Raw genomic sequence first — 21,017 nt, 5'->3', positions numbered from 1 at the left:
TGAAAGAAAGGATACTGCGGAGACATGGCTTAGCCACAGCCTGGAGGATGTTTCCAGAATGAGATTTTCACTCTGCAGCGGAGTGTGCGCTAATATGAAACTTCCGGGCAGATTAAAACTGTGTGCCCGACCGAAATTCGAACTCGGGACATTTGCCTTTCGCGGGCAAGCGCTCTATCATCTTTTCTTTTCTTTTTTTACTCTCATATTTGTTCGCTTTTGTTCGTTGCATGTGCTCGGGGCGGACGTCGTAAGACATCCATTTATGTTCATTGTTGATCGAATGACTCAGTTTTTTTTTTTATTACAGAGGGCACGTAACCCAGTGACCGAACACCCTGAGCTACCGTGCCGGCTATCATCTGAGCTACTGAAGCACGACTCACGCCCGGTGCTCACAGCTTTTCTTCTACCAGTATCTCGTCTCCTACCTTCCAAACTTTACAGAAGCTCTCCTGCGAAACTTGCTGAACTAGCACTCCTGAAAGAAAGGATACTGCGGAGACATGGCTTAGCCACAGCCTGGAGGATGTTTCCAGAATGAGATTTTCACTCTGCAGCGGAGTGTGCGCTAATATGAAACTTCCGGGCAGATTAAAACTTTGTGCCCGACCGAAATTCGAACTCGGGACTTTTGCCTTTCGCGGGCAAGCGCTCTATCATCTTTTCTTTTCTTTTTTTACTCTCATATTTGTTCGCTTTTGTTCGTTGCATGTGCTCGGGGCGGACGTCGTAAGACATCCATTTATGTTCATTGTTGATCGAATGACTCAGTTTTTTTTTTATTACAGAGGGCACGTAACCCAGTGACCGAACACCCTGAGCTACCGTGCCGGCTATCATCTGAGCTACCGAAGCATGACTAACGCCCGGTGCTTACAGCTATACTTCTGCCAGTATCTAGTCTCCTACCTTCCAAACTTTACAGAAGCTCTCCTGCGAAACTTGCTGAACTAGCACTCCTGAAAGAAAGGATACTGCGGAGACATGGCTTAGCCACAGCCTGGGGGATGTTTCCAGAATGAGATTTTCACTCTGCAGCGGAGTGTGCGCTAATATGAAACTTCCTGGCAGATTAAAACTGTGTGCCCGACCGAGATTCGAACTCGGGACCTTTGCCTTTCGCGGGCAAGCGCCTTACCATCTTTTCTTTTCTTTTTTTTTTACTCTCATTTTTGTTGGCTTTTGTTCGTTGCATGTACTCGGGCAGACGTCGTAAGGCATCCATTTATGTTCATTGTTGATCGATTGACTCAGTTTTTTTATTATTAGAAATGGCACGTAAGCCTGTGACTGAACACGCTGAGCTACCGTGCCGGCTATCATCTGAGCTACCGAAGCACGACTCACGCCCGGTGCTTACAGCTTTACTTCTGCCAGTATCTCGTCTCCTACCTTCCAAACTTTACAGAAGCTCTCCTGCGAAACTTGCTGAACTAGCACTCCTGAAAGAAAAGATACTGCGGAGACATGGTTTAGCCACAGCCTGGGGGATGTTTCCAGAATGAGATTTTCACTCTGCAGCGGAGTGTGCGCTAATATGAAACTTCCTGGCAGATTAAAACTGTGTGCCCGACCGAGATTCGAACTCGGAACCTTTGCCTTCCGCGGGCAAGCGCTCTACCATCTTTTCTTTTCTTTTTTTCTTTTTTACTCTCACTTTTGTTCGCTTTTGTTCGTTGCATGTGCTCGGGGCGGACGTCTAAGACATCCATTTATGTTCATTGTTGATCGATTGACTCAGTTTTTTTATTATTACAAAGGGCACGTAACCCTGTGACCGAACATGCTGAGCTACCGTGAAGGCTATAATCTGAGCTACCGAAGCACAACTCACGCCCGGTGCTTACAGCTTTACTTCTGCCAGTATCTCGTCTCCTACCTTCCAAACTTTACAGAAGCTCTCCTGCGAAACTTGCTGAACTAGCACTCCCTGAGAGAAAGGATACTGCGAAGACATGGCTTAGCCACATCCTGGGGGATGTTTCCAGAATGAGATTTTCACTCTGCAGCAGAGTGTGCGCTAATATGAAACTTCCTGGCAGATTAAAACTGTGTGCCCGACCGAGATTCGAACTCGGGACCTTTGCCTTTCGCGGGCAAGCGCTCTACCATATTTTCTTTCTTTCTTTTTTTTTCTTACTCTCATTTTTGTTCGCTTTTGTTCATTGCATGTGCTCGGGGCGGACGTCGTAAGACATCCATTTATGTTCATTGTTGATCGATTGACTCAGTTTTTTTTTTTTATTACAGAGGGCACGTAACCCTGTGACCGAACACGCTGAGCTACCGTGCCGGCTATCATTTGAGCTACCAAAGCACGACTCACGCCCGGTGCTTACAGCTTTACTTCTGCCAGTATCTCGTCTCCTACCTTCCAAACTTTACAGAAGCTCTCCTGCGAAACTTGCTGAACTAGCACTCCTGAAAGAAAGGATACTGCGGAGACATGGCTTAGCCACAGCCTGGGGGATGTTTCCAGAATGAGATTTTCACTCTGCAGCGGAGTGTGCGCTAATATGAAACTTCCTGGCAGATTAAAACTGTGTGCCCGACCGAGATTCGAATTCGGGACCTTTGCCTTTCGCGGGCAAGCGCTCTACCATCTTTTCTTTTCTTTTTTTACTCTCATTTTTGTTCGCTTTTGTTCGTTGCATGTGCTCGGGGCGGACGTCGTAAGACATCCATTTATGTTCATTGTTGATCGATTGACTCAGTTTTTTTATTATTACAGAGGGCACGTAACCCTGTGACCGAACACCCTGAGCTACCGTGCCGGTTATCAGCTGAGCTACCGAAGCACGACTCACGCCCGGTGCTTACAGCTTTACTTCTGCCAGTATCTCGTCTCCTACCTTCCAAACTTTACAGAAGCTCTCCTGCGAAACTTGCTGAACTAGCTGTCCTGAAAGAAAGGATACTGCGGAGACATGGCTTAGCCACAGCCTGGGGGATGTTTCCAGAATGAGATTTTCACTCTGCAGCGGAATGTGCGCTAATATGAAACTTCCTGGCAGATTAAAACTGTGTGCCCGACCGAGATTCGAACTCGGGACCTTTGCCTTTCGCGGGCAAGCCCTCTACCATCTTTTCTTTTCTTTTTTTTTTTTTACTCTCATTTTTGTTCGCTTTTGTTTGTTCATGTGCTCGGGGCGGACGTCGTAAGACATCCATTTACGTTCATTGTTGATCGATTGACTCAGTTTTCTTTTTATTACAGAGGGCACGTAACCCTGTGACCGAACACGCTGAGCTACCGTGCCGGCTATCATCTGAGCTACTGAAGCACGACTCACGCCCGGTGCTTACAGCTTTACTTCTGCCAGTATCTCGTCTCCTACCTTCCAAACTTTACAGAAGCTCTCCTGCGAAACTTGCTGAACTAGCACTCCTGAAAGAAGGGATACTGCGGAGACATGGCTTAGCCACAGCCTGGGGGATGTTTCCAGAATGAGATTTTCTCTCTGCAGCGGAGTGTGCGCTAATATGAAACTTCCTGGCAGATTAAAACTGTGTGCCCGACCGAGATTCGAACTCGGGACCTTTGCCTTTCGCGGGCAAGCGCTCTACCATCTTTTCTTTCTTTTTATTTTTTACTCTCATTTTTGTTCGCTTTTGTTCGTTGCATGTGCTCGGGGCGGACGTCGTAAGACATCCATTTATGTTCATTGTTGATCGATTGACTCAGTTTTTTTTTTTATTACAGAGGGCACGTAACCCTGTGACCGAACACGCTGAGCTACTTGCCGGCTATCATCTGAGCTACCGAAGCACGACTTACGCCCGGTGCTTACAGCTTTACTTCTGCCAGTATCTCGTCTCCTACCTTCCAAACTTTACAGAAGCTCTCCTGCGAAACTTGCTGAACTAGCACTCCTGAAAGAAAGGATACTGCGGAGACATGGCTTAGCCACAGCCTGGGGGATGTTTCCAGAATGAGATTTTCATTCTGCAGCGGAGTGTGCGCTGATATGAAACTTCCTGGCAGATTAAAACTGTGTGCCCGACCGAGACACTGTAAAGTTTGGAAGGTAGGAGACGAGATACTGGCAGAAGTAAAGCTGTGAGCACCGGGCGTGAGTTGTGCTTCGGTATCTCAGATGGTAGAGCGCTTGCCAGCGAACGGCAAAGGTCCCGAGTTCGAGTCTCGGTCAGGCACACAGTTTTAATCTGCCAGGAAGTTTCATATCAGTGCACACTCCGCTGCAGAGTGAAAATCTCATTCTGGTAAATACGGCAATATTTGTAAATATGCAATTGATTTTTCCTACAACAAGAAAACGAGGTCTATGGCACGTCCGCCGTTGTGGTATCTCTAATTATATTCTTCCCTAAACTTGCATGCAATAAAATATTTTGACCAAGTTCTTGGAATCAGCATGGACCTCGTAGAATGGATGTAGGTTGCACTCGTACCGAATCTTATTTGTAGCAATATATAATAGAACCCGAAAAGATATAGTAGTAAAAATTTACCTTCTCATTTTTAATCAAAAATTGCTCTCCTACAGTGAAAATGTAATTTATTTTATACAGAAGCTGGTATCCATCGCCAGCTTTACGATACAATAATATAAAAACACAATATAGTACGTACTCGTATAACCATGGACGAACATGTAGGCCTATCTATACTCTAGTGCAGTTGAAACGGGAGAGAGAGGTTATATGAATTCGTTGAGTAGTGTCGAGGGAAAAAATTAAATGGGCTTCGAAAATTGTTTATACAGGGCATAAAAACTGAGTCGTTATTACTAAATCATGCCAACCGCAGGATACTTACCTTGCCCCATTTATCTCTAACGGAGAGGAACGAACACAGGTATATATGATCTCCATCTGTTCATTGTTCTATACTTTTGGAAAATATATTCTGTTTGCACCTGATCTGGAGAAGGTAAATATTAGAAAGTGTCCCACCGTGAACTTCCTGTGGTGCCACGGCTGCAAAACACAGAATAAGATGCAGCAGTGCGTGCTGATGAGGAGGGAGGTCCCTAGTGAGAGTGTTCAGAGACTATATACCCATCGTTAGGATCCCAAAATCTCGTCCACATTCACATATACGGCGTTTCTTAATTGGTATGAATAAAAAACTTCTGTTCCTACAAATGTTGCAGGTAAAAAGCTAAGCTTAGACAGCTAATAAAATTAAAATGGTTAGAGCAACCAACTACCAGCAGTCCAGCTACATCTACATGACTGCTCTGCAATTCAAGGTTATGTGCCTGGCAGGGAGTTCATCGAACCACTTTCCCTCTACGTCTCTACAGTTCCACTCGCGATTAGCGCGCAGGAAAAACGAACACTTACATCTTTTTGTGCGAGTTCTGATTTCTCTTATTGTATTACAATGATCATTTCTCCGTACACAGATGGGTGTCAATAAAATATTTTCACGTTCGGAGGTGGACGATACAGATTGAAATTTCGTGAAAAGATCACCCCACGACGAAAAAAGCAATTGTTTTAATGATTGCCACCCGAACCCACGTAATATACCCGTAACACTCTCTCACCTATTTCACGGTAACACAAGACGAACTGCCCCTCTTTAAACTTTTTCGATGTATTCCGTCAGTCCTCTTGGTAAGAAACACATACCGCACTTCAATACTCTAGAAGAGGACGCAAAAACGTAGTGCAGGCAGTCTGTTTAATAGACCTGTTGCATCTTCTAAGTGGTCTGCCAATAAAATGCTGTATTTGGTTGCCCTCCACACACGATTACCTATGTGATCGTTCTAATTTAAGTGGTTCGTAACTGTAATTCCTAGATACTTAGCAGAACTAACAGCCCTAAGATTTGTGTGATTTATCACGTAACCGAAACTGAATGGATTACTTTTAGTACCCTTCTTCATTATTTAGAGTCAATTGCCAGTTTTCTCACCATACACATATCTTCTCTAAACCAGACAGCAAGCTGTTCTAATCTGATGACTTTCATGACAGTAAATGAGAGCATCACCGGCAATAAATTTAAAAGGACTAGTCAGATTGTCTCCTAAAACGTTTATATACACTATGTGATGAAAAGTATCCGGGAAGCTGGCTGAAAATGACCTACGTGTTCGTGGGGCCCTGCATCGGTAATGCTGGAATTCACTGTGGTGTTGGCCCATCCTTAGCCTTGATGACAGCTTCTACTCTCGCAGGAATACGTTCAGTCAGGTGCTGGGAGATTTCTTGGGGAATGGCAGCCCATTCTTCACGGAGTGCTGCACTGAGGAGAGGTATCGATGTCTGTCGGTGAGACCTGACACGAAGTCGGCGTTCCAATACATCCCAAAGGTGTTCTATAGGATTCAGTTCAGGACTCTGTGCAGGTCAGTCCATTACAGGGATGTTATTGTAGTGTAACCACTCCGCCACAGGCCGTGCATTCTGAACAGGTGTTCGATCGTATTGAAAGGTGCACTCACCATCCCCGAATTGCTTCAACAGTGGGAAGCAAGAAGATGCTTAAAACATCAATTTAGGCCAGTGCTGTGATAGTGCCACGCAAAATAACAAGGGGTGCAAGCCCACTCCATGAAAAACACGGTCACACCATAAGACCACTACCTCCGAATTTTACTGTTGGCACTACGCACGCTGGCTGATGACGTTCACCAGGCCTTCGCCATAACCACACCCTGCCATCGTATCGCCACATTGTGTACCGCGATTCATCACTCCACACAACGTTTTTCTACTATTCAATCGTCCAATTATTTACGCTCCTTACACGAAGCAAGGCGTCGTTTAGCATTTACTGGCGTTATGCGTGGCTTCTCAGCAGCCGCTCGACCATGAAATTCAAGTTTTCTCACCTCTTGCCTTACTGTCATAGTACTTGCAGTGGATCCTGATGCAGTTTGGAATTAATGCGTGATGGTCTGGATGAATGTCTGCGTATTAGACATTACAACCTCTTCAACTGTCGGCGGCCTCTGTCAGTCAACAGACGAGGTCGGCCTGTACGCTTTTGTGCTGTACGTGCCCCTTCACGTTTCCACTTCACTATCATATCGGAAACAGTGGACCTAGGGATGTTTAGGCGTATGGAAATCTCGCGAACAGACGTATGACACAAGTGAAACCCAACTGAGTTCCACCGAGCGCCCCATTCTGTTCTCTCACGAAGTCTAAAGACTACTAAAGGGGATGATATGGAGGACCTGGCAGTCGGTGGCAGCACACTGCACCTAATATGAAAAATGTATGTTTTGGGAAGTGTCCGGATACTTTTGATCACATAGTGTACATCGGGTACAGCAGAGACCTGTAATACTTCCTTGAGGAACGCCAGATTTCACTTCTGTTTCACTCGACTTCCCGTCAATTAGAACTGTGACATTTCTTACACGACATCATGAATCCAGTCACACAACTGAGACAAAACTCCATAGGCATGCAAATCGATTAGGAGCCGCTTGTGAGGAATGGTATCAAATGCCTTTTAGAAATCTAGAAATTTGGAATCAATGTGAGACCTCCTGTCGATGTCACTCATTACTTCGTGAGAATAAAGAGCTAGTTGTATTTCACAAGAATTACATTTTCTGAATCTGTGTTGTTTTCCTCGAGATAATCCATAGTTTTCGTAGTTTGTGTACTAAAATCCTAATGCCAATTGACATCGTGATATGGGTCTCTAATTATCGGATTACTCCTACTTTCTCTCCCGTGTACTGGTATGACCTGTGTAACCTTCCAGTCTTTACGTACCGATCTTTCGACAAGCGAGTGGTTGTATGTGATAGCTAAGTATGAAACTGTTGCCTCAGGGCACTCTGAAAGGAAGCTAATTGGTACACAGTTTGGGTCGGAGGACATGTCTGTGTGTGAGTAGAGGTAGGATGATTAAGCCGCATCTCATAAGCCACACATATATGTAGACAGTACCAAGCGACACTTGAGATGGTGTAAAGAGCGAGGCAGTGGTTGACTGAAAACGAGTAATTTGGAATCATGAATTACTCTGTATTCTCTGAAAACCTGATGGAAGGGAGTAGATCTAGCGAATGTCTGGAGAACATTACCAGCCACCATGTGCAGTGTCAATAGGGGAGTGCAGAGGAGGTTTTGATAAGGTATGGTGTTTTTTTCATGGTTAGGGTGTGGTCCTCATACTGCATTTAAGAAATTGCTAAACACGAAAGGATATGAACACATTTTAAATCACTGTGTACTGCTTACAGAAGAGGAATTGTTCAGAGACCGTGATCATATCGGCACGACAATGCATTCTGCCATAAAGAAGGAACTGCGAGGAAATTATTGTGGACAGTAACATTCCTGAAATGGACTGGCCTGTGCAGAGTCCTGACCTTAACCCAATGAAACACCTTTGGGATGAGTTAGAACGTCGACTTCAGTCCAAACTGTAGTGTTCAACATCGCTACCTCCTCTGTTTTCAGTTCTTGAGCAAGAATGTGGTGCCATTTCACCACAGACATTCAGACACCTCATTGAAGGTGCACCCATCAGAGTTAAAACTGTAACGAAGCTGCAAAGTGGACATGTCACATATTATTTTGATCTGATAGTGTATTCTTTCTACTATAGTGTATACTCATAACCAGTTATATTTCGTTATTTGCTATCCTACCGGTTTTTAATTTTGATGGATAGTGTGTATCTATTAGATTAAGCAGTGAAAGTTACATAATACATTAACAGAGCTGTGAGTATTTTAATTATTACTGTAGGTCCAAATCACAATGCGTATATTAACTGTGATTGCATTACAGCAGTCCAGTCCCAGACTCCGGCAGTCGTCAGCAGAGAGCCGGTTGGGGTGTGTTGGTAGGTCCTCCGCTATTCTCGAGACTGCCAAGAAAACATCACTGACAATAACGCATTTATTAGGCAGAATTCAGGATTGTCTTCCAAAGCACTGCATCACAACTGGGCCAGCAGAGCTGCGGCCTTGTCAGCAGAGTAAGGCCAGCATACACACGATATGCAGTTCCACCAATGCAGCAGCCCGTCGAGCCACGGACATAAGTGTCCTGCAGCTATACGTATCGATCCCCAAAGCGCTCTCGTTGACATCGAAGATTTGAATTCAGAGGTCACGCTGCCAGGTCCACCTGAAGTACTCTCTCGCTCACGGCGGATGGGTCTCAGTTCCCATTCAGAAGACAGCAGCAGTGTCGGCCTCAACAATGGGATGAGCAGCAGCGGTGGCCCTCCCTCTTGAAGATGGATGGAGGACAGCACCCAGCTCACGCAGGTCAAGCTTCCAGGCAGACCTGCAAGGTGATGGCGGCCTTCATATCCCATCAGCATTGCCTTGGATGTTAGCAGTGCAGCTGGGAGCAGCAGTGTCCTTCCAGCCAGACTCGTGGCCCACAGACGACCGAAGACAGCTAGGTGTGCAGAGGGTCGACCTCCACAGCCTCCCCTGTCACTGGATAATTACAACTGACACAACGGCTGAGACTACGTACTGGACAGTCGGCAATCAGCACTGAGCAATCGGACATTTATTAAGAAGGGCGGGGAATTTATACTGGCGCTTTCTGTGCGCTCGTTGGCGGTGGGTATGGCTGTGACATCATGTGTGTTGGTTTTCCCTCGCTGTCTGCTCTCCTAGTGAATTCACAATTTCGTGGCTTCACATTTAAGAGTCTTTATTGCTGGCTGGACACCTGAATACTTATTGTTGCATTGTATCTACACCTCCTTATTACACTCTACTTTCTCACTAGTATGACGGTATCTCCCGGGTTCGATGATGTCTTCATACTTCGCTCGCAGACATGGGCGCTCAGTTATTTCCCCATGCTGCAATGGCTTCCATGTTTGCCGCAACTCGCTCAACAGTTCCCCCTAGCTGAGAGTCCACTGGTCACTGACACGGTTCGGCTTCTGGGAGCTGCTACAGTAGAACCTGGAATGAATTTTTAGTTTCCGCTGGGGCCTCACAGTAAGTCGTGATTGTGAATGATATGATTGTACTTAGATCATAACTTATTATTGTACTGTACAGTCCATCTTCGCGTCTTTGTAACTGCAACTTACAGCTCATCTTTGTGTCTAACCGGTGGACCATGAAGTTCTTCCAGAAATAGGTAAAAGGTTTGTGCAGTCAATCACCTCCACGTGACATGATTCTGTGTCTAGTCCAATAACTCTTTAAGACCCAGTGGCAATGTATCCATTGAGGCTCTTTTCCAACCTAGGTCGATACACATCTACGATATTCCGCCATACTGTAGGTGTTTTACACCCATTTATTTTACCATTCTTAGTGCCTTTCTACTCCACCCTCCACCCATCCACCAAACGCTCCCCTCACCATCCTACAATCCTTGTGCTCTCTCTCTCTCTCTCTCTCTCTCTCTCTCTCTCTCCCTTTCTCTCTCTCTCTCTCTCTCTCTCCCCCTTTCTCTCTCTCTCTCTCTCTCTCTCTCTCACATACACACACAAACACGCGCGCGCGCATACACACACACACAATCTCGGTTTCACGCTGAAACCGGCTTCAGTCTCAATGATTCAGTAACTAAAAATACACTATTGGCCATTAAAATTGCTGCACCAAGAAGAAATGCAGATGATAAACGGGCATTCATTGGACAAATATATTATACTAGAACAGACATGTGATTACATTTTCAGGCAATTTGGGTCCATAGATCCTGAGAAATGAGTACCCAGAACAACCACCTCTGGCCGTAATAACGGCCTTGATACGCCTGGGCATTGAGTCAAACAGAACTTGGATGGCGTGTACAGGTACAGCTGCCCATGCAGCTTCAACACGATACCACAGTTCATCAAGAGTAGTGACTGGCGTATTATGACGAGCCAGTTGCTCGGACACCATTGACCAGAAGTTTTCAATTATGAGAGATCTGGAGAATGTACTGGCCAGGGCAGCAGTCGAACATTTTCTGTATCCAGAAAGGCCCGCACAGGACCTGCAACACGCGGTCGTGCATCATCCTGCTGAAATGAAGGGTTTCGCAGGGATCGAATGAAGGGTAGAGCTACGGGTCGTAACACATCTGAAATGTAACGTCCACTGTTCAAAGCGCCGTCAATGCGAACAAGAGGTGACCGAGACGTGTAACCAATGGCACCCCATACCATCACGCCGGGTGATACGCCAGTATGGCGATGACGAATACACGCTTCCAATGTGCGTTCACCGCGATGCCGCCAAACACGGATGCGGCCATCATGATGCTGTAAACAGAACCTGGGTTCATCCGAGAAGTTGACGTTTTGCCATTCGTGCACCCAGGTTCGTCGTTGAGAACACCATCGCAGGCGCTCCTGTCTGTGATGCAGCGTCAAGGGTAACCGCAGCCATGGTCTCCGAGCTGATAGTCCATGCTGCTGCAAACGTCGTCGAATTGTTCGTGCAGGTGGTTGTTGTCCTGCAAACGTCCCCATCTGTTGACTCAGGGGTCGAGACGTGGCTGCACGATCCGTTACAGCCATGCGGATAAGATGCCTGTCATCTCGACTGCTAGTGATACGAGGCCGTTGGGATCCACCGCGGCGTTCCGTACTACCCTCCTGAACCCACCGATTCCTTAGTCTGCTAACAGTCATTGGATCTCGACCTACGCGAGCAGCACTGTCACGATACGATAAACCGCGATCGCGATAGGCTACAACCCGACCATTATCAAAGTCGGAAACGTGATGGTACGCATTTTTCCTCCTTACACGAGGCATCACCACAACGTTTCACCAGGCAACGCCGGTCAACTGCTGTTTGTGTATGAGAAATCGGTTGGAAACTTTCCTCATGTCAGCTCGTTGTAGGTGTCGCCACCGGCGCCAACCTTGTGTGAATGCTCTGAAAAGCTAATCATTTGCATATCACAGCATCTTCTTCCTGTCGGTTAAAATTTCGCGTCTGTAGTACGTCATCTTCGTGGTGTAACAATTCTAATGGCCAGTAGTGTACTTAACGCTTTGAAATCAGAAGAAAGCGTTATACCATGAGTACGTAGGCAGCTAAGTCCATCATGAAGCTACGAGTAGTTGGTCATTTAGCACAGAAACCCGTAGACAGAAACAACGCAGAAATGGAACATTACTTATGACAGTTTCTGGCAGATTAGACTATGTTACCTACCGTAATTGGCCGTCAGAGCCAACATTGGAGATTCCCGAAGCACTTTGGCTACTCGCAGAATGCCGCCCGCCGCTAATAAAGTATTGCTTTCGCGAGCGGCTCTCGGCTGCTGGGTGTAACGACCGTCGGGTCATAAAGCGGACAGCCCAGTTTCGCCTCCCCCCCCCTTTCACCCCCGCCCACATTTATGCCGTACGAGCCGCCCACACCCTCCACTATGACGCCACGTCCCTCGAAGGCCCTTTTATCGGTCTATAAATTTGAGCTGTACAAAGGGGTAGAAACAATGACGGCCTCCTAACTCCGGCAGTTGCAAGCGGACGAGCAGATATTAATACCAGCCTCGCGGAAATGGCTGTAAAAAGGAAGGCGTTCCGGGATTAAGCCACCCCTGCAGGGCGCTAATTAAAAGAGAACTTCTCGCCGGAATTAACAGATGCGTTCATCCGACGGGGCCTGGAGCGCTCAGCATCTAGGGGATATAATTTTAGAGAGCTACGTCTCGTGCCTTAACACCTTGCAGATTTTGAGGCAGTCTGTTTTTAATCTGGAAGTTGTAGTATCTCTACATGTAAATGGAACAATTTATAGAGCAAACAGAAATGCATCAGCTCGTAAACAAAATAATCGTACTTATACATTTCATGTTCATTGACACATTAAGCACATACTGAGTTGATAAAAGTCATGGGATACTCCTAATATCGCGTCGGCCCACCTCTTGCCCGGCGTAGTGCAGCAAGTCGACGTGGCAGGACTCAACAAGTCGTTGGCACTCCCCTGCAGAAATACTGAGCCATGCTGCCACTATAGCCGAGCAACGCTATGCAAGTGTTGCCGGTAGATGATTTTTTGCACGAACTGACCTCTCTATTATGTCTCATAAAAGTTCAGTGGGGTTCATTTAGGGGGCGATGTAGGTGGCCAAATCATTCCCTCGAACTGTCCAAAAGGTTCTTCAAACCACTCGCGAACATCCGTGGCCCAGTGACATGGGGCATTCTCATAAATAGTTGTTTGGGAACATAAAGTCATGAATGGCAGCAAATGGCTTCCAAGTAGCCTAACATAAACATTTCCAGTCAATAATCGGTTCATTTGGACCAGAGAACCCATTCCATTCCACGTTAGCACAGACCACACCATTATGGAGCCACCAACAGCTTGCGCAATGCACATGGGTCCGTGGATTCGTTGGGGTCTGCGTCACACTCGAACCCTACCATCAGTTCTTACCAACTGAAATTGGAATTCATCTGATCAGGCCACAGTTTTCCAATCGTCTAGGGTACAGTCTTAGCCACAAACAATCCAGAGCTAATAGAGAGCATCATGACTGATACAGGGATTAGTGATCACAAGGTCGTTGTAGCTAGGCTCAATAACGTTTCTTCCAAATCCACCAGAAACAAACGCAAAATAATTTTATTTAAAAAAGCAGATAAAGTGCCAGTAGAAGCCTTCCTAAGAGACAATCTCCATTCCTTCCGAACTGACTATGCAAATGTAGACGAGATGTGGCTCAAATTCAAAGATATAGTAGCAACAGCAATTGAGAGATTCATACCTCATAAATTGGTAAGAGATGGAACTGATCCCCCATGGTACACAAAACAGGTCCGAACGCTGTTGCAGAGGCAACGGAAAAAGGATGATAAGTTCAGAAGAACGCGAAATCCCGAAGATTGGCTAAAATTTACAGACGCGCGAAATTTGGCACGGAATTCAATACGAGATGCCTTTAATAGGTTCCACAACGAAACGTTGTCTCGAAATTTGGTAGAAAATCCGAAGAAATTCTGGTCGTATGTAAAGTACACAAGCGGCAAGACGCAGTCAATACCTTCGCTGCGCAGTGCCGATGGTACTGTTACCGACGACTGTGCCGCTAAAGCGGAGTTATTGAACGCAGTTTTCCGAAATTCCTTCACCAGGGAAGACGAATGGAATATTCCAGAATTTGAAACACGAACAGCTGCTAGCATGAGTTTCTTAGAAGTAGATACCTTAGTGGTTGCGAAGCAACTCAAATCGCTTGATACGGGCAAGTCTTCAGGTCCAGATTGTATACCGATTAGGTTCCTTTCAGATTACGCTGATTCAATAGCGCCCTGCTTAGCAATCATATACAACCGCTCGCTCACCGATAGATCTGTACCTACAGATTGGAAAATTGCGCAGGTCGCACCAGTGTTTAAGAAGGGTAGTAGGAGTAATCCATCGAATTACAGACCTATATCATTGAAGTAGGTTTGCAGTAGGGTTTTGGAGCATATACTGTATTCAAACATTATGAATCACCTCGAAGGGACGATCTATTGATACGTAATAAGCATGGTTTCAGAAAACATCGTTCTTGTGCAACGCAGCTAGCTCTTTATTCGCACGAAGTAATGGCCGCTATCGACAGGGGATCTCAAGTTGATTCCGTATTTTTAGATTTCCGGAAAGCTTTTGACACCGTTCCTTACAAGCGACGTGTAACCAAGATGTGGGCCTATGGGATATCGTCTCAGTTGTGCGACTGGATTCGTGATTTCCTGTCAGGAAGGTCGCAGTTCGTAGTAATAGACGGCAAATCATCGAGTAAAATCGAAGTGATATCAGGTGTTCCCCAGGGAAGCGTCCTGGGACCTCTGCTGTTCCTGATATATATAGTAGTAGTAGTAGAGGGGTTTTTTGGGCGCACGACAGCACGGTCTTCAGCGCCCGTGATCTATATAAATGACCTGGGTGACAATCTGAGCAGTTCTCTTAGGTTGTTCGCAGATGATGCTGTAATTTACCGTCTAGTAATGTCATCCGAAGACCAATATCAGTTGCAAAGCGATTTAGAAAAGATTGCTGTATGGTGTGGCAGGTGGCAGTTGACGCTAAATAACGAAAAGTGTGAGGAGATCCACATGAGTTCCAAAAGAAATCCGTTGGAATTCGATTACCCGATAAATAGTACAATTCTCAAGGCTGTCACTTCAACTAAGTACCTGGGTGTTAAAATTACGAACAACTTCAGTTGGAAAGACCACATAGATAATATTGTGGTGAAGGCGAGCCAAAGGTTGCGTCTCATTGGCAGTACACTTAGAAGATGCAACAAGTCCACTAAAGAGAAAGCTTACGCTACACTTGCTCGTCCTCTGTTAGAATATTGCTGCGCGGTGTGGGATCCTTACCAGGTGGCATTGACGGAGGACATCGAAAGGGTGCAAAAAAGGGCAGCTCGTTTTGTATTATCACGTAATAGGGGAGAGAGTGTGGCAGATATGATACGCGAGTTGGGATGGAAGTCATTGAAGCAAAGACGTTTTTCGTCGCGGCGAGATCTACACTCCTGGAAATTGAAATAAGAACACCGTGAATTCATTGTCCAAGGAAGGGGAAACTTTATTGACACATTCCTGGGGTCAGATACATCACATGATCACACTGACAGAACCACAGGCACATAGACACAGGCAACAGAGCATGCACAATGTCGGCACTAGTACAGTGTATATCCACCTTTCGCAGCAATGCAGGCTGCTATTCTCCCTTGGAGACGATCGTAGAGATGCTGGATGTAGTCCTGTGGAACGGCTTGCCATGCCATTTCCACCTGGCGCCTCAGTTGGACCAGCGTTCGTGCTGGACGTGCAGACCGCGTGAGACGACGCTTCATCCAGTCCCAAACATGCTCAATGGGGGACAGATCCGGAGATCTTGCTGGCCAGGGTAGTTGACTTACACCTTCTAGAGCACGTTGGGTGGCACGGGATACATGCGGACGTGCATTGTCCTGTTGGAACAGCAAGTTCCCTTGCCGGTCTAGGAATGGTAGAACGATGGGTTCGATGACGGTTTGGATGTACCGTGCACTATTCAGTGTCCCCTCGACGATCACCAGTGGTGTACGGCCAGTGTAGGAGATCGCTCCCCACACCATGATGCCGGGTGTTGGCCCTGTGTGCCTCGGTCGTATGCAGTCCTGATTGTGGCGCTCACCTGCACGGCGCCAAACACGCATACGACCATCATTGGCACCAAGGCAGAAGCGACTCTCATCGCTGAAGACGACACGTCTCCATTCGTCCCTCCATTCACGCCTGTCGCGACACCACTGGAGGCGGGCTGCACGATGTTGGGGCGTGAGCGGAAGACGGCCTAACGGTGTGCGGGACCGTAGCCCAGCTTCATGGAGACGGTTGCGAATGGTCCTCGCCGATACCCCAGGAGCAACAGTGTCCCTAATTTGCTGGGAAGTGGCGGTGCGGTCCCCTACGGCACTGCGTAGGATCCTACGGTCTTGGCGTGCATCCGTGCGTCGCTGCGGTCCGGTCCCAGGTCGACGGGCACGTGCACCTTCCGCCGACCACTGGCGACAACATCGATGTACTGTGGAGACCTCACGCCCCACGTGTTGAGCAATTCGGCGGTACGTCCACCCGGCCTCCCGCATGCCCACTATACGCCCTCGCTCAAAGTCCGTCAACTGCACATACGGTTCACGTCCACGCTGTCGCGGCATGCTACCAGTGTTAAAGACTGCGATGGAGCTCCGTATGCCACGGCAAACTGGCTGACACTGACGGCGGCGGTGCACAAATGCTGCGCAGCTAGCGCCATTCGACGGCCAACTCCGCGGTTCCTGGTGTGTCCGCTGTGCCGTGCGTGTGATCATTGCTTGTACAGCCCTCTCGCAGTGTCCGGAGCAAGTATGGTGGGTCTGACACACCGGTGTCAATGTGTTCTTTTTTCCATTTCCAGGAGTGTATTTACGAAATTTCAGTCACCAACTTTCTCTTCCGAATGCGAAAATATTTTGTTGAGCCCAACCTGCATAGGTAGGAATGATCATCAAAATAAAATAAGAGAAATCAGAGCTCGAACAGAAATATTTAGGTACTCGTTTTTCCTGCGCGCTGTTCGGGAGTGGAATGGTAGAGAGATAGTATGATTGTGGTTCGATGAACCCTCTGCCAAGCACTTAAATGTGAATTGCAGAGTAATCATGTAGATGTCGATACAGATGATCACGAGCCTAGGAGAGGCGCTGCAGACGATGCACTGCTAGCAAAGCAGATGTGTCGGTCGTCTGCCTATTAACGCCAAATTTCGCCGCTCTGTCCTAATGGATACGTTCGCCGTACGTCCCATATTGATTTCTGCGGTTGTTTTGCGTGCTGTTGCTACTCTGTTAGCAATGACGACTCTACGCGAACGCCGCTGCTCTCGGTCGTTAAGAAAAGGCCGTCGGCCAGTGAGTCGTCCTTGATGAGAGGTAATGCCTGAAATTTGGTATTCTAGGCACATTCTAGACATTGTGCATCTGGGAATATTGAATGCGGTAGCGACTTCCGAAAGGGAATGTCCCATGCGTCTTGCTCCAACTACCATTCTGCGTTCAGAGTCTGTTAATTCCCGTCGTGCCCGCATAATGACGTCGAAAGCCTTTCCTCGTGAATCAGCTGAGTACAAGTGACGGCTGCGCCACTGCACTGCCCTTCTATATCACGTGTACGCCATTTGCATATCACTGTCCTATGATTTTTGTCATCTCAGTGTATAGCACTTGTTGCATCATTCTTAATATACAGTTACGCGCTTCGAGAGTCAGTACTGCTCATCTTCTTTAAAAAATCCGTCGGGAATACTTAAACATTTCGTAGTACCAATAATAAAATAAAGTTATCCAGAGAAAAAATTCCTCGTTTTATTTCCTACATATACATCTATATCTACATGGATACTGCGCAAATCACATTCAAGTGCCTGGCAGAGGGTTCATCGAACCACCTTCACAATTATCTATTATTCCAATCTCGTATAGTGCGCGGAAATAATGAACACCTCTATCTTTCCGTACCATCTCTGATTTCCCTTTTTTTATCGTGGTGGTCGTTCCTCCAGATGTAGGTCGGTGTCAACAAAATATTTTCGCATTCGGAGGAGAAAGTTGGTGATTGGAATTTTGTGAGAAGGTTCCGTCGCAACGAAAAATGCCTTTCTTTTAATGATGTCCAGCCCAAATCCTGAATCATTTCTGTGACACTCTCTCCCATTTTTCGCAATAATACAAAATGTGCTGCCTTTCTTTGAACTTTCTCGATGTACTCCGTCAGTTCTATCTGGTAAGGAAGGATCCCACACCGTGCAGCAGTATTCTAAAGGACGACGGACAAGCATACTGTAGGCAGTCTCCTTAGTAGGTCTGTTACATTTTCTAAGTGCCCTGCCAATAAAACGGAGTCTTTGGTTAGCCTTCCCCACAACATTTTCTATGTGCTCCTTCCAATTTAAGTTGTTCGTAATTGTAATACCTAGGTATTTAGTTGAATTTGTGGCTTTTACATTAGACTGATTTATCGTGTAACCGAAGTTTAACGAGTTCCTTTTAGCTCTCATGTGGATGACCTCACACTTTTCGTTATTTAGGGCCAACTGCCACTTTTCGCACCATTCATATATTGTTTCTAAATCGTTTTTCAGTTTGTTTTGATCTTCTGATGACTTTATCGTCATCTGAAAACAACCGAAGGCGGCTGCTCAGATTGTCTCCCAAATCGTTTATATAGATAAGGTAAAGCAAAGGGCCTATAACACTACCTTGGGGAACGCCAGAAATCACTTCCGTTTTACTCGACGACTTTCCGTCAGTTACTACGAACTGTGACCTCTCTGACAGGAAATCACAAATCCAGTCCCATAAGTGAGACGATATTCCGTAAGCACGGAATTTCACTACGAGCCTCTTGTGTGGTATAGAGTCAAAAGCTTCCCGGGAATCCAGAAATACGGAATTGATCTGAAGTCCCTTGTCAATAGCACTCAACACTTCATGCGAATAAAGAGCTAGTTGTGTTTCACAGGAACGATATTTTCTAAACCATTGTTGACTGTGTGTCAATAGACCGTTTTCTTCCAGGTAATTCATAATGTTCGAACACAATACATGTTCCAGAATTCTGCTGCATATCGACGTTAACGATATGGGCCTGTAATTTAGTGGATTACTCCTACTACCTTTCTTGAATATTGCTGTGACCTGTGGGCCTTTCCAGTCTTTGGGTAGGGATCTTTCGTCGAGCGAACGGTTGTATATGGTTGTTAAGTATGGAGTTAAGGCATCAGCATACTCCGAAAGGAACCTAATTGGTATACAGTCTGGACCAGAAGATTTGCTTTTATTAAGTGATTTAAGTTGCTTCATTACACCGAGGATATTTACTTCTACGTTACACATGTTGGCAGCTGTTCTGGAATATTTACTTTGTCTTCTTTTGTGGAGGCATTTCGGAAGGTTGTGTTTAGTATCTCTGCTTTGGCAGCGCTGTCTTCGATTGTTTTTCCATTGCTATCGCGCAGAGAAGGCACTGATTGTTTCTTGCCACTAAAATTTACATAATGGATTCGATCTTCCCGCCGCCTCATACTCCCGTCCGTTCACTGGTGTAGACTTTCTCTTCAACAGTGTTTCCACTGTGTTCATTTGTTTTTACACCAGCTGATTACTACTAGATGATGTGACTGAAGCGGAGTTAGGAGAATTGTACATAGAGACTAAGGGGAGGAAATTTGACCTATTGACGGAGTTGAAGTAGCTGTTCGCCAGGACGAGCGTATTAATCTGCATAATGTACAAACGGAAGAGAGTCTGAACGGATACCTTAAGGGTTTAATAGACCTCTCATTAGTACAAACACCGCACAGTACAAAAACTACTCAAAATTACTAAGAAAACTTATTAAAAAATTAAGAAACATCCACATAATGTCAGAAATCAGTATGTCTGACAACAAAGTTAAGGCAATACGGAATATAGTGAAGCAAGAGACAGGACAACCAACCACGAAAGAGGATAGCATTACCATTGAATTGAATGGAAGGGTTATAAATGACAAGCCACAGGTAGAAAATGTATTTAATAGTCATTTCTTATAGTAGAAAGCACAGGGACCAAGAGTTCAAGAGAAAGATCACAGCAATATGTTGAAGAAGTAACTCTCAACAAGTTACATCATATGAATGTCCCACCAATTTGTACTTCTTAAATTAAGAGGGTCATACATTCTCTCAAGAATAAAAACTTTTTCTGGTTTTGATAGTGTTTCCAACAGAGTACTAATGATTTGTTCCCATATAATAAGTTCGGCACTGTCCGAAGTATGTAATGTGTCACTAAATCAAGGCATCTTTCAGGAGAGACAAAAATCTTAAGAAAGGAGATAAGAGAGACGTCAGTAACTACCGACCTCTTTCGCTGCTGACATTATTTTTCTAAATTTTTGCGAAGGTGATACATTCTAGAACAGTATCTCACCTTGGCAACAATAATATCCTCAGCAAATCGCAGTTTAGGTTTCAGAAAGGTTGCTGTACTGAGAATGCCATTTACATGTTCACACACCAGATATTACAAGCATTAAATGATAAAATAGAACCGGCAGGTATTTTCTGTGACCTATCCAAGGCATTTGATTGTGTAAATCATAGTATACACTTAGATAAATTGAAGTTGTATTGGACTGATTGTATAGCCAACCAATGGATCATGTCAAAAGGATGCAGGAAGTTGTACTTAATCGTAATTGAACCAACAGAATCCAGCGACATAATTCTGACTGGAGAGAAATCACTTATGGGGTTCCCCACGGTTCAATCTTAGGTCCACTACTGTTTCCTAAATATGTAAATGATTTACTGTCTAATGTACAATAAGCAGAATTAGCTCTTTTTGCAGATGACACCAGTATTGTAGTCACTCCCTGTATACGTACAGAAATTGAAGAAATGGTGAACAAAGTTCTCAAAAGTATCATTGACTGGTTTTCTGCTAATGGTCTCTCCTGAATCTCACGAAGACACATTACACATTATATTCAGTTCTGCACCTTTAGGGGTACTGCACCAGTGATAAGTCTAACACATGGTGATGAAATAATACAAAGGGTG

This window comes from Schistocerca nitens, chromosome 6, assembly GCF_023898315.1.
Source record: "Schistocerca nitens isolate TAMUIC-IGC-003100 chromosome 6, iqSchNite1.1, whole genome shotgun sequence".
Classification (NCBI taxonomy): domain Eukaryota; kingdom Metazoa; phylum Arthropoda; class Insecta; order Orthoptera; family Acrididae; genus Schistocerca; species Schistocerca nitens.
This window is presented reverse-complemented; position numbering follows the sequence as displayed.